Source organism: Microtus oregoni, unplaced genomic scaffold (genome assembly GCF_018167655.1).
Source record: "Microtus oregoni isolate MIOR12 unplaced genomic scaffold, Mior012 000004F_ref0000308, whole genome shotgun sequence".
Taxonomy (NCBI): domain Eukaryota; kingdom Metazoa; phylum Chordata; class Mammalia; order Rodentia; family Cricetidae; genus Microtus; species Microtus oregoni.
In genome coordinates, this window is record NW_024543063.1 from 47,524,581 (window position 1) to 47,540,417 (window position 15,837).

The 15,837-nt window shown below is 47.1% G+C and overlaps 1 pseudogene; it reads left to right on the top strand.

The window, feature by feature from the left end:
* The first annotated feature begins 4,463 nt into the window (after window positions 1-4,463).
* LOC121447339 lies at window positions 4,464-7,154 on the top strand (annotated as a pseudogene).
* The last annotated feature ends 8,683 nt before the right edge of the window (window positions 7,155-15,837 follow it).

A 15,837-nucleotide genomic window follows, 5' to 3' on the forward strand; every position in this document is an offset into this window, starting at 1 on the left:
TTTTAGACTTTGTGGCCCTGATTCACCTAGAACCTGCTATATAGCCCAGGCTGGCCTTGAATTCACAGAGCTTGCCTGCCTCTGTTCCCAGGGCTGGGATTACAGACATGTGCCACCACATCTGGTGTGCTGGTGAGTTTTTTGTTAATTTAATATCATCTGGAAAGAGGGAACATCAATTGAGGTATTACCTCCCTCAGACAGGCTATTGACCAGTTCTTTTTTTTTAAATATTTATTTATTTATTATGTATACAATATTCTGTCTGTATGTATGCCTGCAGGCCAGAAGACGGCACCAGACCCCATTACAGATGGTTGTGAGCCACCATGTGGTTGCTGGGAATTGAACTCAGGACCTTTGGAAGAGCAAGCAATGCTCTTAACCTCTGAGCCATCTCTCCAGCCCCTATTGACCAGTTCTGTGGGGCTTTTTTTTCTTTCTTTCCTTATTTTTTAAGATTTATTTGTTTTTTGTTTTGTTTTTCTTTGTTTTTTTATGTACATAAGTGTGTTGCCTTCATGTATGTGTGTACACCATGGAGGCCAGAAGGTGTCAGATCCCCTGGAACTGGCATCACAGACAGTTGTGAGCTGCCATGAGGGTGCTAGAAACTGAACTCAGCTCCTTTGCAATAGCAACAAATGCTCTTAACTGCTGAGCCAACTCTCTAGCCCTGCGTTCTCGCTCTCTCTCTTTTTTTTTTTTTCAAGTCAGGGTCTCACTATGTAACTCTTACTCTCTTGGAACTCACTATGTAGACCAGGATGACCCTGAACTCACAGAAGTCTGCCTGCCTCTACCTCCCCAGTGCTGGAACTATAGGCGTGTGCCACCACGACCAAGTTTGTGAGGTGACTTTAAATGATGGGTAAAAGCCCAGATGGTTGCTCATGCCTTTAATTGCTGTGCTTTCTAAGATAGTCAGGGCTATGCAGAGACCAATTCTTGGAAAGGAAGGAAGGAAGGAAGGAAGGAAGAGAGAGAGAGAGAGAGAGAAAGAAAGAAAAGAAGATAGATGAGCAAAGGCATTAAACTATTAGCTGTCACTAAACAACACCTAGAGTTGTCTTCTCTCAGACCTACTTGCCTTGAGGAGAAAGCTCTGCTTTGCACTTAGGGCTTTGCTTGTTTAAGGGAGAGGTATAAGCTGGGCCTTGTCCCGAGGCCTCACTGGACCCGAGGTTTCACAAGTTTTAGGCAAGGGCTCTAAGCTGAGCCATGTCTCAGCCCTTGCTATTCTACCCTAAAAAAAATTTTCAGAGTTCACTTTCTCTGGAAAGAGGTTCTTCATATCCAGAAACCATGAGAAGAATCAAGTGTTAACTTGAGTGCTCAAATTGCCCGAGTTCAGGGTGGGAGGGACCACTGGAGAAGTCTAAGAAGGCAGTCAGGCAGAGGGAGGCCTGTAATATCGATTATTTGTAAGGCCGAGGCAGGAGGACCACCAAGTTCAAGGCCGGCCTTGGTAATAGGGTAAATTCAAGGCTGGCCTGACTGATGAGATAATCCAGCAAGAGGAAGGAAGTCTTTCGAGTTGGCTTTTAACTGGTTTGTAACACTTAGATAAGAGGCTGGAAGTGCGAGGGAAAGAGGGATTGGGGAGGTGGCTCAGCAGGTAAGTGCCCTTCTGCACCCATATCAGGCAATTCACAAAGGCCTGTTACAATTGTTTGTAACCCCCTCTCCAGGGAATCCGACTGACCCCCTCTTCTGGCCTTCTTGGCCCTTGCCTGCTCATGTCACACACACACACACGCTCTCAGGCACACATGCACACACGTGCGCACACACACAAAATTAAAAATAAATAAAAGGACATGCGAGCCATCTAGAGTTCCATGCCTGTCTCAGATCTCTGCAGACACGGATCGAGGCTTTGCCCAGTGCCTGGCCTGGGCCAGTCCCTGAGATGCAGCCTCATTCCTCCTCCACAGGGTCTCCCAGCATGAGAAAGGGAAAGTGGTCCCAGGGAGGGGAAGCCCAAGCTGAGCCCAAATGGAGAGCTGAGCAGGACTTTTCAGGGGGCTGGGGAGGACAACGGGAGCAGTGTGTGCTCAGTGGGGACAGGAGCATGATCAAACCGATGCTCTAGAACTGGTTCCTCTGGTCGTCTCTGATGGACATTTACACATATGCAAGATGACAGATGAGCAAAGGACATTCATCCCACCACGGCGCTGTCTGTATAAGCAAAAGACGGCTAGTGACCTTTTAGCCACTAGTGGGGTCTGCCGGAATAATGTGCCCCATTCACTGGAACTAAAATAAAGAGGAACATTGCTGTGTACTGATGTGGAAAGATCCAAGAGAAGCAGCTGACAGAGTAAGATGGAGAAGTCTGTTTAAAAGGCTGTGCCCCTGGGGTAGAAGTGGAGAAAGTGAAGACTATATGGATTTTTGCTCTGTTTTTTAAGGATCTTTTTTTATTAAAATGTGCAGAGAAATTCTGAAACAATGCTGTCCAGTAGACGTTTCCACAAGGATGGAAACAGTCTATACTTACACTACAAACACTGGTTCTCTGGCTCATGCACTAGCTTGCTTATACAGGTCCCAGACCCACTAGCCTAGGGTTGATGCCATCCACAATGGCCCGAGCCCACCCACATCAATCAAGACAATTCCCGCCCCCCCCCAGACATGGCCGCAGGCCAATCTGATCAAGGCAACCCTTCAATCGAGGCTCCCTCTTCCCAATTGACTTTGGTTGTGCAGCTAACAATTAAAAACTGACTAGCTTATTTGCTAAGTTAGTCCATTTAAATCAGCACAGGTGCCGAGCATGAACAGAGTGCACTGGCCTACAGTCCCAGGATGCAGGATGCAAAGGCAGAATCAAGGAGTTCAAGGTATATAAACCAAGCTGGAGCTGGCCTGGAACACACGACATCCTGTCTCAAACACAATTCATAATAATAAGGTAAAGCCAAGGGAAAGGAAAGTGGGGGAGAGATGTGGGACTCTGCTGTGTTCATACAGGGAGCGGTTAAGACAGAGTGACAGTTGTGTCAGAGTGCTTTCAAGAGACAGGGCCAGGTGCACAGAATCGCTTGCAAGCCTGGGTATCTTAGTTCGGTCCTACAGTGGTGTAAACCATGCTTAAATTCTGGTTCCAGCGCTAGCACTTCAAAAAAGTCCCACCTAGGCCGGGCGGTGGTGGCGCACGCCTTTAATCCCAGCACTCGGGAGGCAGAGGCAGGCGGATTCTGTGAGTTCGAGACCAGCCTGGTCTACAAGAGCTAGTTCCAGGACAGGCTCCAAAACCACAGAGAAACCCTGTCTCGAAAAAAAACCAAAAAAAAAAAAAAAGTCCCACCTAGGAGTGCTAATGAGGAGCCACTCACAGCAGGGTGAAGGGGCAGTAATTCACAGTTAGAGCCCTAATGCCCTGTGGGAGAGAGGACCCCCGTTGTGAGAGCTGTGTCTAAATCCTCCAGCTCAATCCGGGAATCCCTAGGTGCATCCTGCATGAGGACCAGCCAGTACTGAGGCCATCTTGTCCATTGCAAGGCTCATCCCTTGAATTGTGTGGGCCGCCCCACACTGTGAGGGCTGTTTCGTTGAAATTTTAAGTTGCAGGTGAGAGATGGGTTCAACAGTTAAGAGAACTTGCTGCTCTTGCAGAGGACCCAGGTTCAGTTCCCAGCACCAGCATGGTGATTCATAATCCATTAATCTGTAACTCCAATTCCAGGGGATCTAAACAACGCTCTTCGGACCCCAGGCACACATTTGGTTTATAGACATACAAGGAGGCAAAACATTCATACACATAAAATAAATAAATCTAAAGTAAAAAAAATTCTCAATGTATTTAAAGTTTGAAAGCAAGGCATGGTAGCACATGCCTTTAGTCCCAGCACTCAGGAGGCAGAGGCAGGCGAATCGCTAAATTCAAGGCTAGCTTGGTCTACAAAGTGAATTCCAAGATAGTCAGATTTACATAGAGAAGTCCTTTTTCAATACATACTTATATACATACACACACATACATACATATACACATGTATATGTATTGAAATGATTGTCTCTTTTACAGGAAAAACTTTGTAAATTAAAGAACTTAATTTTGAAAAAGAAAAAGAAATTTTACTCTACAATCTGTTTTAAGTTGTTTGAGCCTGTATAAGATTGTTTATCTCAAATTGGCAAGAAAGTACCTCCCGTTTGTCTCTGTCTACCCCCTGCATTCTTGGAGAAGGGCAGAACGAGAACGTGATTGGTGACAAGAGCTGATATCTTAGGCCACCTGGATCTCTGGTTAAGAACCACTTAATGGCCGGGCGGTGGTGGCGCACGCCTTTAATCCCAGCACTCGGGAGGCAGAGGCAGGCGGATCTCTGTGAGTTCGAGGCCAGCCTGGTCTACAAGAGCTAGTTCCAGGACAGGAACCAGAAGGCTACGGAGAAACCCTGTCTCGAAAAATCCAAAACAAACAAACAAAGAACCACTTAATGGTAATGGCGGTGGTGGGTTTCAAGCTGAAGCTGCCGGCTGCTGCTGTAGGCCAGGCAGTGGCCCAGGCCCCGCGCCGCTACACCCCAGACTGGAAGAGCCTAGACTCTCAGTCACTGCCGAGATGGTTTGGCGAGGCCAAGTTCGGGGTGTTTGTGCAATGAGGGGTGTTCTCGGTGCCCACCTGCGGCAGCGAGTGGTTCTAGTGGCGCTGGCAGGGTGAGAGAATAGGGGCCTAGGAGCGCTTCATGAAAGAAAACTACTCGCCGGGCTTGAGCTACACCGACTTCGGACTGCAGTTCACGGCGCGCTTCTTCCAGCAGGACCAGACAGCTGAACTCTTTCAGGCTGCTGGGGCCAAGTATGTGGTCCTGACCACAAAGCATCACGAAGGCTTCACAAACTGGCCAAGCTGGAATTCTAAGGACGTGGGGCCCCTTCGGGATTTGGTTGGTGAGTTGGGAGCTGCTGTTCAGAAGAGGAACATACGCTATGGCCTGGACCCCTTGCTCTTGGAGTAGTTTTATCCATTCTACCTACTCGATAAGAAAAAATGATTTCCAAACTCAGCATTTTGTCAATGTGAAAACAATGCCAGAGCCGTAAGACCTTGTTTTTTATTTATTTATTTTTTTAATTTATTTATTTATTAAAGATTTCTGTCTCTTCCCCACCACCGCTTCCCATTTCCCTCTCCCTCCCCCAATCAATTCCCCCTCCCTCATCAGCCCAAAGAGCAATCAGGGTTCCCTGCCCTGTGGGAAGTCCAAGGACCACCCACCTCCATCCAGGTCTAGTAAGTTGAGCATCCAAACTGCCTAGGCTCCCACAAAGCCAGTACGTGCAGTAGGATCAAAAACCCATTGCCATTGATCTTGAGTTCTCAGTAGTCCTCATTGTCCGCTATGTTCAGAGAGTCCGGTTTTATCCCAGGCTTTTTCAGACCCAGGCCAGCTGGCCTTGGTGGGTTCCCAATAGAACATCCCCATGTTCTCAGTGTGTGAGTGCACCCCTCGCAGTCCTGAGTTCCTTGCTTGTGCTCTCTCTCCTTCTGCTCCTGATTTGGACCTTGAGATTTCTGTCCGGTGCTCCAATATGGGTCTCTGTCTCTGTCTCCTTTCATCGCCTGATGAAGGTTAATATTCAGGAGGATGCCTATGTGTTTTTCTTTGGGTTCTCCTTATTTAGTTTCTCTAGGACCACTAATTAAGGCTCAATGTCCTTTGTTTATGGCTAGAAACCAAATATGAGTGAGTACATCCCATGTTCCTCTTTTTGGGTCTGGCTTACCTCACTCAGGATAGTGTTTTCTATTTCCATCCATTTGCATGCAAAATTCATAAAGTCCTTGTTTTTTACTGCTGAGTAGTACTCTAATATATATATATATATTCCATACTTTCTTCATCCATTCTTCCATTGAAGGGCATCTAGGTTGTTTCCAGGTTCTGGCTATTACAAACAATGCTGCTATGAACATAGTTGAGCATATACTTTTGTTGTATGATAAGGCCTCTCTTGGGTATATTCCCAAGAGTGGTATTGCTGGATCCAGGGGTAAGTTGATCCCAAATTTCCTGAGAAACCGCCACACTGCTTTCCAAAGTGGTTGCACAAATTTGCATTCCCACCAGCAATGGATGAGTGTACCCCTTTCTCCACAATCTCTCCAGCAAAGGCTATCATTGGTGTTTTTGATTTTAGCCATTCTGACAGGTGTAAGATGGTATCTTAAAGTTGTCTTGATTTGCATTTCCCTGATCGCTAAGAAAGTTGAGCATGACCTTAACTGTCTTTTGACCATTTGAACTTCTTCTGTTGAAAATTCTCTGTTCAGCTCAGTGCCCCATTTTATAATTGGGTTGATTAGCCTTTTACAGTCTAGTTTCTTGAGTTCTTTATATATTTTGGAGATCAGACCTTTGTCAGTTGCGGAGTTGGTGAAGATCTTCTCCCAGTCAGGGGGTTGCCTTTCTGTCTTAGTGACAGTGTCCTTTGTTTACAGAAGCTTCTCAGTCTCAGGAGGTCCCATTTATTCAATGAGGCCCTTAATGTCTGTGCTGCTGGGGTTATACCGTCCTTGTTAACAGGACGAGGTGATAGTGAATGACCCGTGGGGTCAGAACTGCTCCTGTCCTCATGGAGGATACTACAACTGTCAGGATAAATATGCGCACCGAGTTTGCCAAACCGCGAGCGGGAGATGTGCACCAGCACGGGTAAGGCGTCCTGGGGCTATCTCCTTGACGTGACTATGTCTACCGTTGCCAATGAGAATGAAATCATTGAGGAATTGGTTCAGACAGTAAGTTTGGGAGGCAACTACCTTCTCAACATTGGACCAACTAAAGGTGGACTGATCGTTCCCATCTTCCAAGAAAGGCTTCTTGCTGTTGACAAGTGGCTGCAGATCAGCAGGAGGCCATCTATGCCTCCCAGCCCTGGAAAGTGCAGTCTGGAAAGAACAGACAGTTGTGTGATACACCCCTAAAGACTCAGCTGTTTACAGTACCTTTCTGTACTGGCCAGAAAATGGAATCATAAGCCTCAAATCCCCCGAAACAACCTTGGCCACAAAGACAACAATGCTAGGAATGGAAGGATGTTTGACCTGGACCCAAGATCCCCAGGGGATCCTCATCTCTCTGCCCCCATTGCCACCTACCGCTCTCCCAATGGAGTTCCCTGAACTCTAAAGCTGACATGCATGGAAGTGAGTGTTGGAATTCCAGGGCAAACCACCCAGTGCACTGCTCTGCCTTTCTCTTATAGGCCCAGCAGTGCAATGAGGTAGCCTCCCTCCCCCACCCAGTGAGGGCTGGACATTTTAACCAATGGGAACCTAGGCCACTGAGCTGCTGAATGAGTGGATCCCTTGCTGGTAGCTCTCTGGTGAGCAGAAAGGCCTGGACAGCTCAGCTGAGCTCACCGGTTCCTTCACTGGGGTGAAATCTCCCTTTCTGATGACGAGCCAAGTCACCTGATAATGACCCAAGTCACCTGTCGCCTGTGGGACCAGGTAAAAGAGGTCTGGTAAACCCAGCCCCTGTGCCTTGTATTGGTTGTCACTAATCCCGAAGGGATTAAACTGGTCCTGAAGGGTTCGTCAGATAGCCAAGGTCAACTCTCTGGAAGTTTGTGAAGCAAGCCAAAACTGGCATTGAGCATGTCTGCAGAGATACCAATGAGGGAGTGTGATTCTCCCTTACCTTTTAAAAAATATGGAAGAAAGGAAGTAAATTTGTATATCAGTTATTTCTACCAAAAAGCAAGCAAGCAAGAAAGAAAGAAAGAAAGAAAGAAAGAGAGACCACTTAATGAGGGTGACTGTGTTAATTAGATTTTTGTCCTCTTAATACAAGTAGGGTCATCTGGGAAGTGGGAGTCTTAATTGAGAAAATGCCTCCACAAGATTGGCCTTTAGTCAAGTCTTCCAGGACATTTTCTTGAATAATAATTGATGAGGGTCCAACCTATTATGGGAGGTGCCACCGCTGAGCAGATGGTTGTGGGTTGTATACAAACCAAACTGAGTTGGGGAACGGTGGCACACGCCTTTAATCCCAGCACTTGGGAGGCAGAGGCAGGTGGATCTCTGTGGGTTCGAGACCCGCCTAGTCTACAGAGCTAGTTCCAGGACAGGCTTCAAAGCTACAGAGAACACCTGTCTCGAAAAAACAAAAAAAGAAAAAGAAAAGAATTAATTAATTTAATAAATAAAAGCAAACTGAGCAAGCCATAAAGAGCAAGCCAGTAAGTAAAGTTCTTCCATGGCCTCTGCTCCAGTTCCTACCTCCAGGTTCCTGCAAGTCAAACAAATCCTTTCTTCCCCAAGTTGACTTTGGTCATGGGTCTATTACAGCAATAGAGGGCAAACTAGACAATAACCAACCAGGGTATCCCTGGATTAGCAAGCAGGTAGCCATTTCTTCTCCGAGCACTAATAGGGCAGGGCAAGAAGACATAGTCTTAGTTGGAAATAGAGAGGGCCGCAGGCCCAGGACAGGGTCCACATGACAAGGGCAGTGGTCATAGGCAAGCAATCTCTCATGGGGACACTTCAATTTCATCTCCTTCCCACTTATTTTATCTCCTTCATGTGTTTTATCCAAGTATCCAGGGAGTGAGAGAGTCTTTGCCAAGGATCTAGGATTTGTGCACAGGGCAGGGGAGAGTGGCCGGGGTAGGACAAGCAAGAAAATCCCCCAGCAAGGGCTGGAGGGAAAGAAACAGAAATGGGTTCAGGACTCCTTCGGGGGCTCCATGGCCTCTCAGACACCAGCAGTGAATGAGCGGCAAGTCAAGGATGCTAAGCTATTAGAGAACAGCGCCTCCTTCAGACTGGAGAAGGGCAATGTTAAATCTCGTTCTGTGTTCATGTTTGTGTTTTGTTGTTGCTCTATTTATTATGTGTGTGTTCTGTTATTTTTCTTTGGATTTCTTTTTTTTTTTTTTTTTTTTGTTGTTGTTATTCAAGACAAGGTTCTCTGTAGCTTTGGAGCCTGTCCTGGAACGATTTCTTGTAGACCAGGCTGGCCTCCAATTTACAGAGCTCCCCCTGCCTCTGCCTCCCAAGTGCTGGGATTAAAGGCGTGAGCCACCACCGCCCGGCTTCTTCTTTGGATTTTTAATTAACTACATTTATTTATCTTGTGTATGTGTTGTTGGGGTTTCTGTTCGTTTTATTTTGATTTTTTCTTAAGACAAGGAATCACTAGGTAACCCTGGCTGGCCTGGAACTTGCTATGTAGACCAGGCTGTCCTTGAACTCATGGAGATCTGCCTAATTCCGCTGGCATGTGCCATCAGGCCCAGCCAGTTTTTGCTTTATTGTTTTATTTAACTTTCAAATTTTAGCTTATTATTTTATGTGTATAGATATTTTGATTGCTTGAATGTCTGTGAGTCACATATGCGCAGTGGCTGCCGAGGTCAAAAGAGGACATCGAGTCCTCTGGAACTGGAGTTACAGAAAGTTGTGAGCCATCCTGTGCGCGCTCGAGATCAAACCCAGGTGCTCTGGAAGAGCAGTGCTCTTACCTGCCAAGCCATATCTCCAGCCCTCAAATGTTGGCTGTTTTTGTTTTGAAATAGTCTCACTCTGTAACCCAGGCTGGTCTCAAACTCATGGCAATCCGGCAAACCTCCTGCCTCAGTCTCTCCAGTGCTGCAGCTGTAGGTACGTCCCTTACACCATTATACCCAGCTCCAAGTCACTTCTGAACACGACATTGGAGAAGTCTATGGGACATGCAAGTGGATGTTCAGTTGGGTACTGGAGAGAGTTCTGTGTTGCATGGCAACCCCAGAAAGCAGAGGCCTCACAGTCAGCTTTCCACAGACTCTGCCCTGCTTCCCACTAGAAATAGGAAAGGGAAGTTGCCAAGAACCACAGAGGAAGAAAGAGGATGAGGAAGGGGAAGTGGTGGTGTGAAGTGATCTCACCTTTTTTGGTTTGTATTTCTCATCTTCTCCCCAAGGTGGTTTCCAGGACAGAGAAGTAAAACTGCGGAGTGAGGCCTGCGGCTACAGTGCAGACCAGTCCCCAGATGAGAGGATGCAGGACCCCGTCTGGAAGGTGTCGGGCGATGGGAGAATGAGGCTGTCCCGTGCTCTGACCCTGGTGCTACTAGAACCTGGCAGGGCCCTGCAGTGACGAAGTTTGGGGATGGGGAAGCAGGCAGATGGCACTGGGACAATCCCTGTGCTGAGGCGCTAAGGGCTACCTCCTAGGTGCCAGATGCCATGGGTCAAGTGGTCAGACAGGTTTAACAGGACAGCTGGATCTGTGACAGGCAGACAATCTAGATCCCACATACAAATAACCATCTGTAGACTGTTAGTAAGGATACTGATGACGACCACAGTAACGATACTGACAATCTAGATCCCACATACAAATAACCATCTGTAGACTGATAGTAAGTACACTGATGACGACCACAGTAACGATACTGACAATCTAGATCCCACATACAAATAACCATCTGTAGACTGATAGTAAGTACACTGATGACGACCACAGTAACGATACTGACAATCTAGATCCCACATACAAATAACCATCTGTAGACTGATAGTAAGGACACTGATGACGACCACAGTAACGATACTGACAATCTAGATCCCACATACAAATAACCATCTGGAGATACGATACTGATGCTTGGAGAAGGAGGCTGCCCAGACCCGAAATAATCACACAGAAACTAAATTAATTGCAATACTGTTTAAGCCAATAACTTAAGCATATTTCTAGCTAGCTCTTACATCTTAATCCATTTCTTTTATTTTAGATTTTACCACAAGGCTCGTGGTTTACAGGTAAGGTTCCAGGGGTCTTCCTCCTGCAGCGGCTCCATGGTATCTCCCTGACTACTCTCTTTCTACATCTCTGTTGGGATTTCCTACCTGGCTTTACTCTGTTAAGCCATTGGCTGAAAGCAGCTTCTTTATTAACCAATGGCATATTTCCAGTATACAAAGGGGAATCCCACATCAGATGCTGACCACAGTTACAATGTAACTGATGTTCACCATAGTAACCCCTTGGCTGATGCTGACCACAGAACCTGCCCCCCCCCCCCCACTTGCTGAAGAGCCTTCTTAGTGCGAGGACATCTGCAGGACATTTTAGAAAATCTGACTTCATCTGAATACCCAGAGTACTGCCATCTGAGATGCAGCTACAGTGGCATTCCTCTCACTAGCCACCAGCTGATAGAGTGGCGGAGAATAGTCCATGGCTTTGCCAGACGTCTGAAGTTAGGGCTTCCCAGTTTCAAGGTTATTAAGCAGTCCACTTTTCACCCACTTGGCTGCCCCCCTTCCTGCCATCTCCTTCCCTATGTAGCTTTGCTAAGCTGTCCTTCTCTTTCCTCCTCCCAGTGATCTCCCTCTGTTCCTTCTTCCCATCGGTGTAAAGTGGCCTTCACTTTGATAACCTTTGTTGTTGTTTGTCTTCTGAGACCTAGTCACAAAGCCCAGGCTGGCCTTGAATTTACTATGCTTCTGAGGATGACTTTGAATTTTTTTCTCCTTCCTTCAGTCCATTACCCAACCACAGGGATCACAGGAGTGTGCCACCATGCCTGGTTTGAAACACTTTTCAGATGATTGTCTACTTTATATATTGTTTCCATTAATGAAAAACAATAGAATGAAATCACTTTGCTTTTTAAAAAGATGTTTGTGTGTGTGTGTGTGTGTGCCTGCATACTTGTGCACGTATGAGTCCATGTGTATGCATATAGGTATATATATCTGGTCAAGGTGCATGTGCCTCTTTTTGGGGTGTGTGCAGAGCCAGAAGAGGGGATATGAGGCCACTCCGAGGTGGAGGTACAGGCAGTTGAGAGACATCAGGTTGTTATGTGAATGCTAGGATCTAAATTCCAGTCCTAGCGATTGAGCAGCAAACACTCAACCACTCAGCCATCACTCCAGTCCTTTATTTATTTAAGGTATTTTTTAAAAAAAGATTTATTTGGCCGGGCAGTGGTGGCACATGCTTCAATCACAGCACTCAGGAGGCAGAGGCAGGCGAATCCCTGCTCAAGGCTTTTGCTTCCTCTCCAGGAAAACAAATGACGGATGGATGAAGGGAGATGCAGAGGAGTGCCTGGAAGATTGGGGGATGCTGGAGGGCAGGATTAATTAGGAGGCTCCCTGCGACTTCTGAGGAAATGGGACTGCGGTCCTGTTGAGAGGCCACATCCTAGGTCCAGGCCACTGGGCCTCGTGGAGGTAAGGCTTAAGGAGTAGATCCCGTCTTTAAGCTGGGCTGCCTGGTTAAGGATGTGAGCATCAAGTACCTGGAGGAGATCTACCTGTTCTCCCTGCCCATCAAGGAATCCGAGATTATTAACTTTTTCCTGGGCACATCCTTAAAGAAGATCATGCCAGTGCAGAAGCAGACTTGGGCTGGCCAGAGGACCAGATTCAAGGTTTGGGACTACAGTGGTCATGAAAGGACCCATCATCTTGGCCAACATTTCCATTGCTCCTGTTTGGAGAGGATACTGAAGGAGCAAGATTGCCAAGTCTCTACTCTCCCATGCAAGGTGACAGGCCGCTGTGGCTCTGTGTTGGTGAGTCTCATCCCTGTCCCTGGAGGCACTGGCATTGTGCCCAAGAAGCTACTGATGTGACCGGCATTGATGACTGTTACACATCAGCCTGGGGCTGCACTGCCATCCTGGGCAACTTTACCGAGGCCACCTTTTTTTTTTTTTTTTTTTTTTTAAGATTTATTTATTTATTATGTATACAACATTCTGCCTCGATGTATGCCCGCACGCCAGAGGAGGGCGCCAGATCTCAGTACAGATGGTTGTGAGCCACCATGTGGTTGCTGGGAATTGAACTCAGGACATCTGGAAGAACAGCCAGTGCTCTTAACCTCTGAGCCATCTCTCCAGCCCCCGAGGCCACCTTTGATGCCATCTCTAAGACCTACAACTTCCTGACCCCTGGAAAGAGGCTGTGTTCACCAAGTCTCTTTTTCAGGAATTCTTTCTGCTCAGAGGACCCAGGCTCCAGCTGAGGCCACCATGGAAGGACTTTATGCAAGAAAAATAAAGTGAATTAAGTCTTTTTTTTTTTAGAAGATTTATTTGTTTTATGATATGTGGGCTTTGTGTGTACACTAGAAGAGGGCTTCAGAAAGCTGTGAGCTGATGGCTGTGGGTACTAGGAATCGAACTTAAGACCTCTGGTTGAATAGTTAGTGTTCCTATCTGAGCCAGTCCCTGATTTACGGAATAATGTTTCTTGTTTTTTTTTTCTTTAAATATTTTTTATTTATTACGTACACAATATTCGGTCTGCATGTATGCCTGCAGGCCAGAAGAGGACACCAGACCTCATTACAGATGGTTGTGAGTTACCATGTGGTTGCTGGGAATTGAACTTAGGACCTTTGGAAGAGCAGGCAATGCTCTTAACCACTGAGCCATCTCTCCAGCACTGTTTTTGGTTTTTCGAGACAGGGTTTCTCTGTAGCTTTGGTGCCTGTACTGGAACTAGCTCTTGTAGATCAGGCTGGCCTCGGACTCACAGAGATCAGCCTGCCTCTGCCTCCCGAGTGCTGGGATTAAAGGCGTGCGCCACCACCACCTGGAAGACTTTTGTTTCTTTTTTTTTGTTTTTGTTTTTCGAGACTGGTTTCTCTGTGGCTTTGGAGCCTGTCCTGGAACTAGCTCTGTAGACCAGACTGGTCTCGAACTCACAGAGATCCGCCTGCCTCTGCCTCCCGAGTGCTGGGATTAAAGGCGTGCGCCACCGTCGCTCGGCTTGTTTCTTTTTTTAAGGAAGGTTTTTTTTTTTTTTTTTTTTGGCTCCCAGTTCAAGGGTACAGTCTATAACAGCAGAAGTCTGGGTGGCAGGACCGTGAGACAGCCGTTCACATCATAGCCACAGTCAGGAAGCAAGCGGTGAAGCAAGTCATTTCCCTTTAGTTACTGCCCTGTTTCCCCTCCACGATTCAATGACTCTCGACACGGGTTCCCTAGTCACCATCAAGGAGCCTAGCAGGCTGCTGCAGGCCAGTGTCAGAAGCCTTTGTTATCTTAGGGATATTAGACAACTCCTTCAACAGCCCCCAGGGAACAACAAGGGCTTGGATTCCAGGTCAGCTGACGGGCCCTGCCCCCTCCCTTCCTGTGTCCTCTTCCTCTGGCCTAGGCAGACTGCTGACTCCCCACAGAGAGGAGTGCAGGAAGCAGAGCAGAGCAGAGCAGCTCTCCTCCTCCTGTGAACACTGCATTGCGGTCCCATGACGACTGCAGAGAAATACAAACAGGCTATTTAAAGTCCTTTTTTGTTCCCGGCCTTGGTCCAAAAGACCCAGCTCCTGTTGACCTATCCCGCTTCCAGGTACAGACTATAGAGGCACACAAGGCAGTCTCCGTCCCCCTTGCTGGACTGTCGGCTTTCGCCCTGTGACACTGTCTGGGTGTCCCCACCTCAGGCATCTTCCTTTTCATATTGGCTAATAGGTTTTGTTTATTTTTGAGATGGTCTCACCAGAGTCAAGGTTAGCCTGGAACTCACTAGCTAGTCTAGACTGGCCTCCAACTTAGAGACAAACCTGCCTTGGCCTCCTGAGTGCTGGGATTATAGGCGTGAGCCACCAGGCCTGGCTTCTCTCAATTCTTACTAACACCTGCTCTGCAAAAACTTTCTCTCTCCTGGCAGTGGAATTAGCTCTTCTTGAGCTGGAATGCATTGTGCCTTCCTCTGGCAGATCTCAACAGGGTCTGTTCTTTATTTTTTTATTTCTTTCATTTTCCAAATTTAATTTACTTACTTATTTGCTTGTTTATTTGAGACAAGGTCTCATGGTATAGCTCTGGCTATCCTGGAACCTGCTATGTAGATCAAGCTAATCTCGAACTCACAGATCCATCTGCCTCTGCTTCCCAAGTGCTGGGATTAAAGGTGTGTGCCACCACTTTAGGAGACTGTTTTTTAATTACGTTCATTGTATGCGTGATCCAAGTAGCATAGTGCACATGTGGAGGTCAACGAACATCATGCAGGAGCTGTTTCTCTCTCCTTCCACCATATGAGTGCTGGGAATCTAAGCCAGGTCATTGGGCTTGGCAACGGTGATGAGTCAAGAGCCTGTTTTTTCATTCACCCAGAGTCTGCTTGCTATACATCTCAAGTGCCTCTCCCCCACGGGCCCCAAGCAGATGTCCTCCCTCCAGCCCTCATTCATCGCGAGTGCTGAGCATAGTTCCCGGGATCCCGTGATTGCTGAGTTGAAATCTGAGAAGAGCAAGCTCTGACTCTCATAGGTACTTTTCCAATAATGGAACCTAATAGCTGCTCTCTCTCAAAGCCACTTGGCCTCTGTATTAACCTGCAAGTGTCTTGAGACTCGATTCCTGTCTAGATATCCTTTGTTCCAGAAAGCCTTTAGGGTTTGTCATCCCTCCAGTGATGACAAGATGTCCACGTACGTGCATCAATGCATCGTAGCACCTGCATCGTATCGAGCCATGCAGCTAGGAAGTAGAACAGTGATGACTTGAGTCCAGGCCATCTGGCTCTAGGACCCGGTCATCATCACCTACACAATATGAATGTGCACACGCACACCCTACACACATTCACAACTCCCCCAAGTACACACACGCTCTGAGGGAAAATAACAATAAGCAACAACAACAACAACAGTAAAATGCCTTTGGTAATGTGTATTTAGTGAGTGAAGAGAATTGGGACCAATGGCCAAGTAGCCTGGGCATGTCCTGGAGCCCAGACCACCTTCCCCACAGGAGACTGAGGCCCACACCAGCCTGCAGAGTTGCCCAAGAGCAAAGCCAAGCTCTGTACTAAGAAAGTGTTCTTGGTGAATAACATTCTAATAAA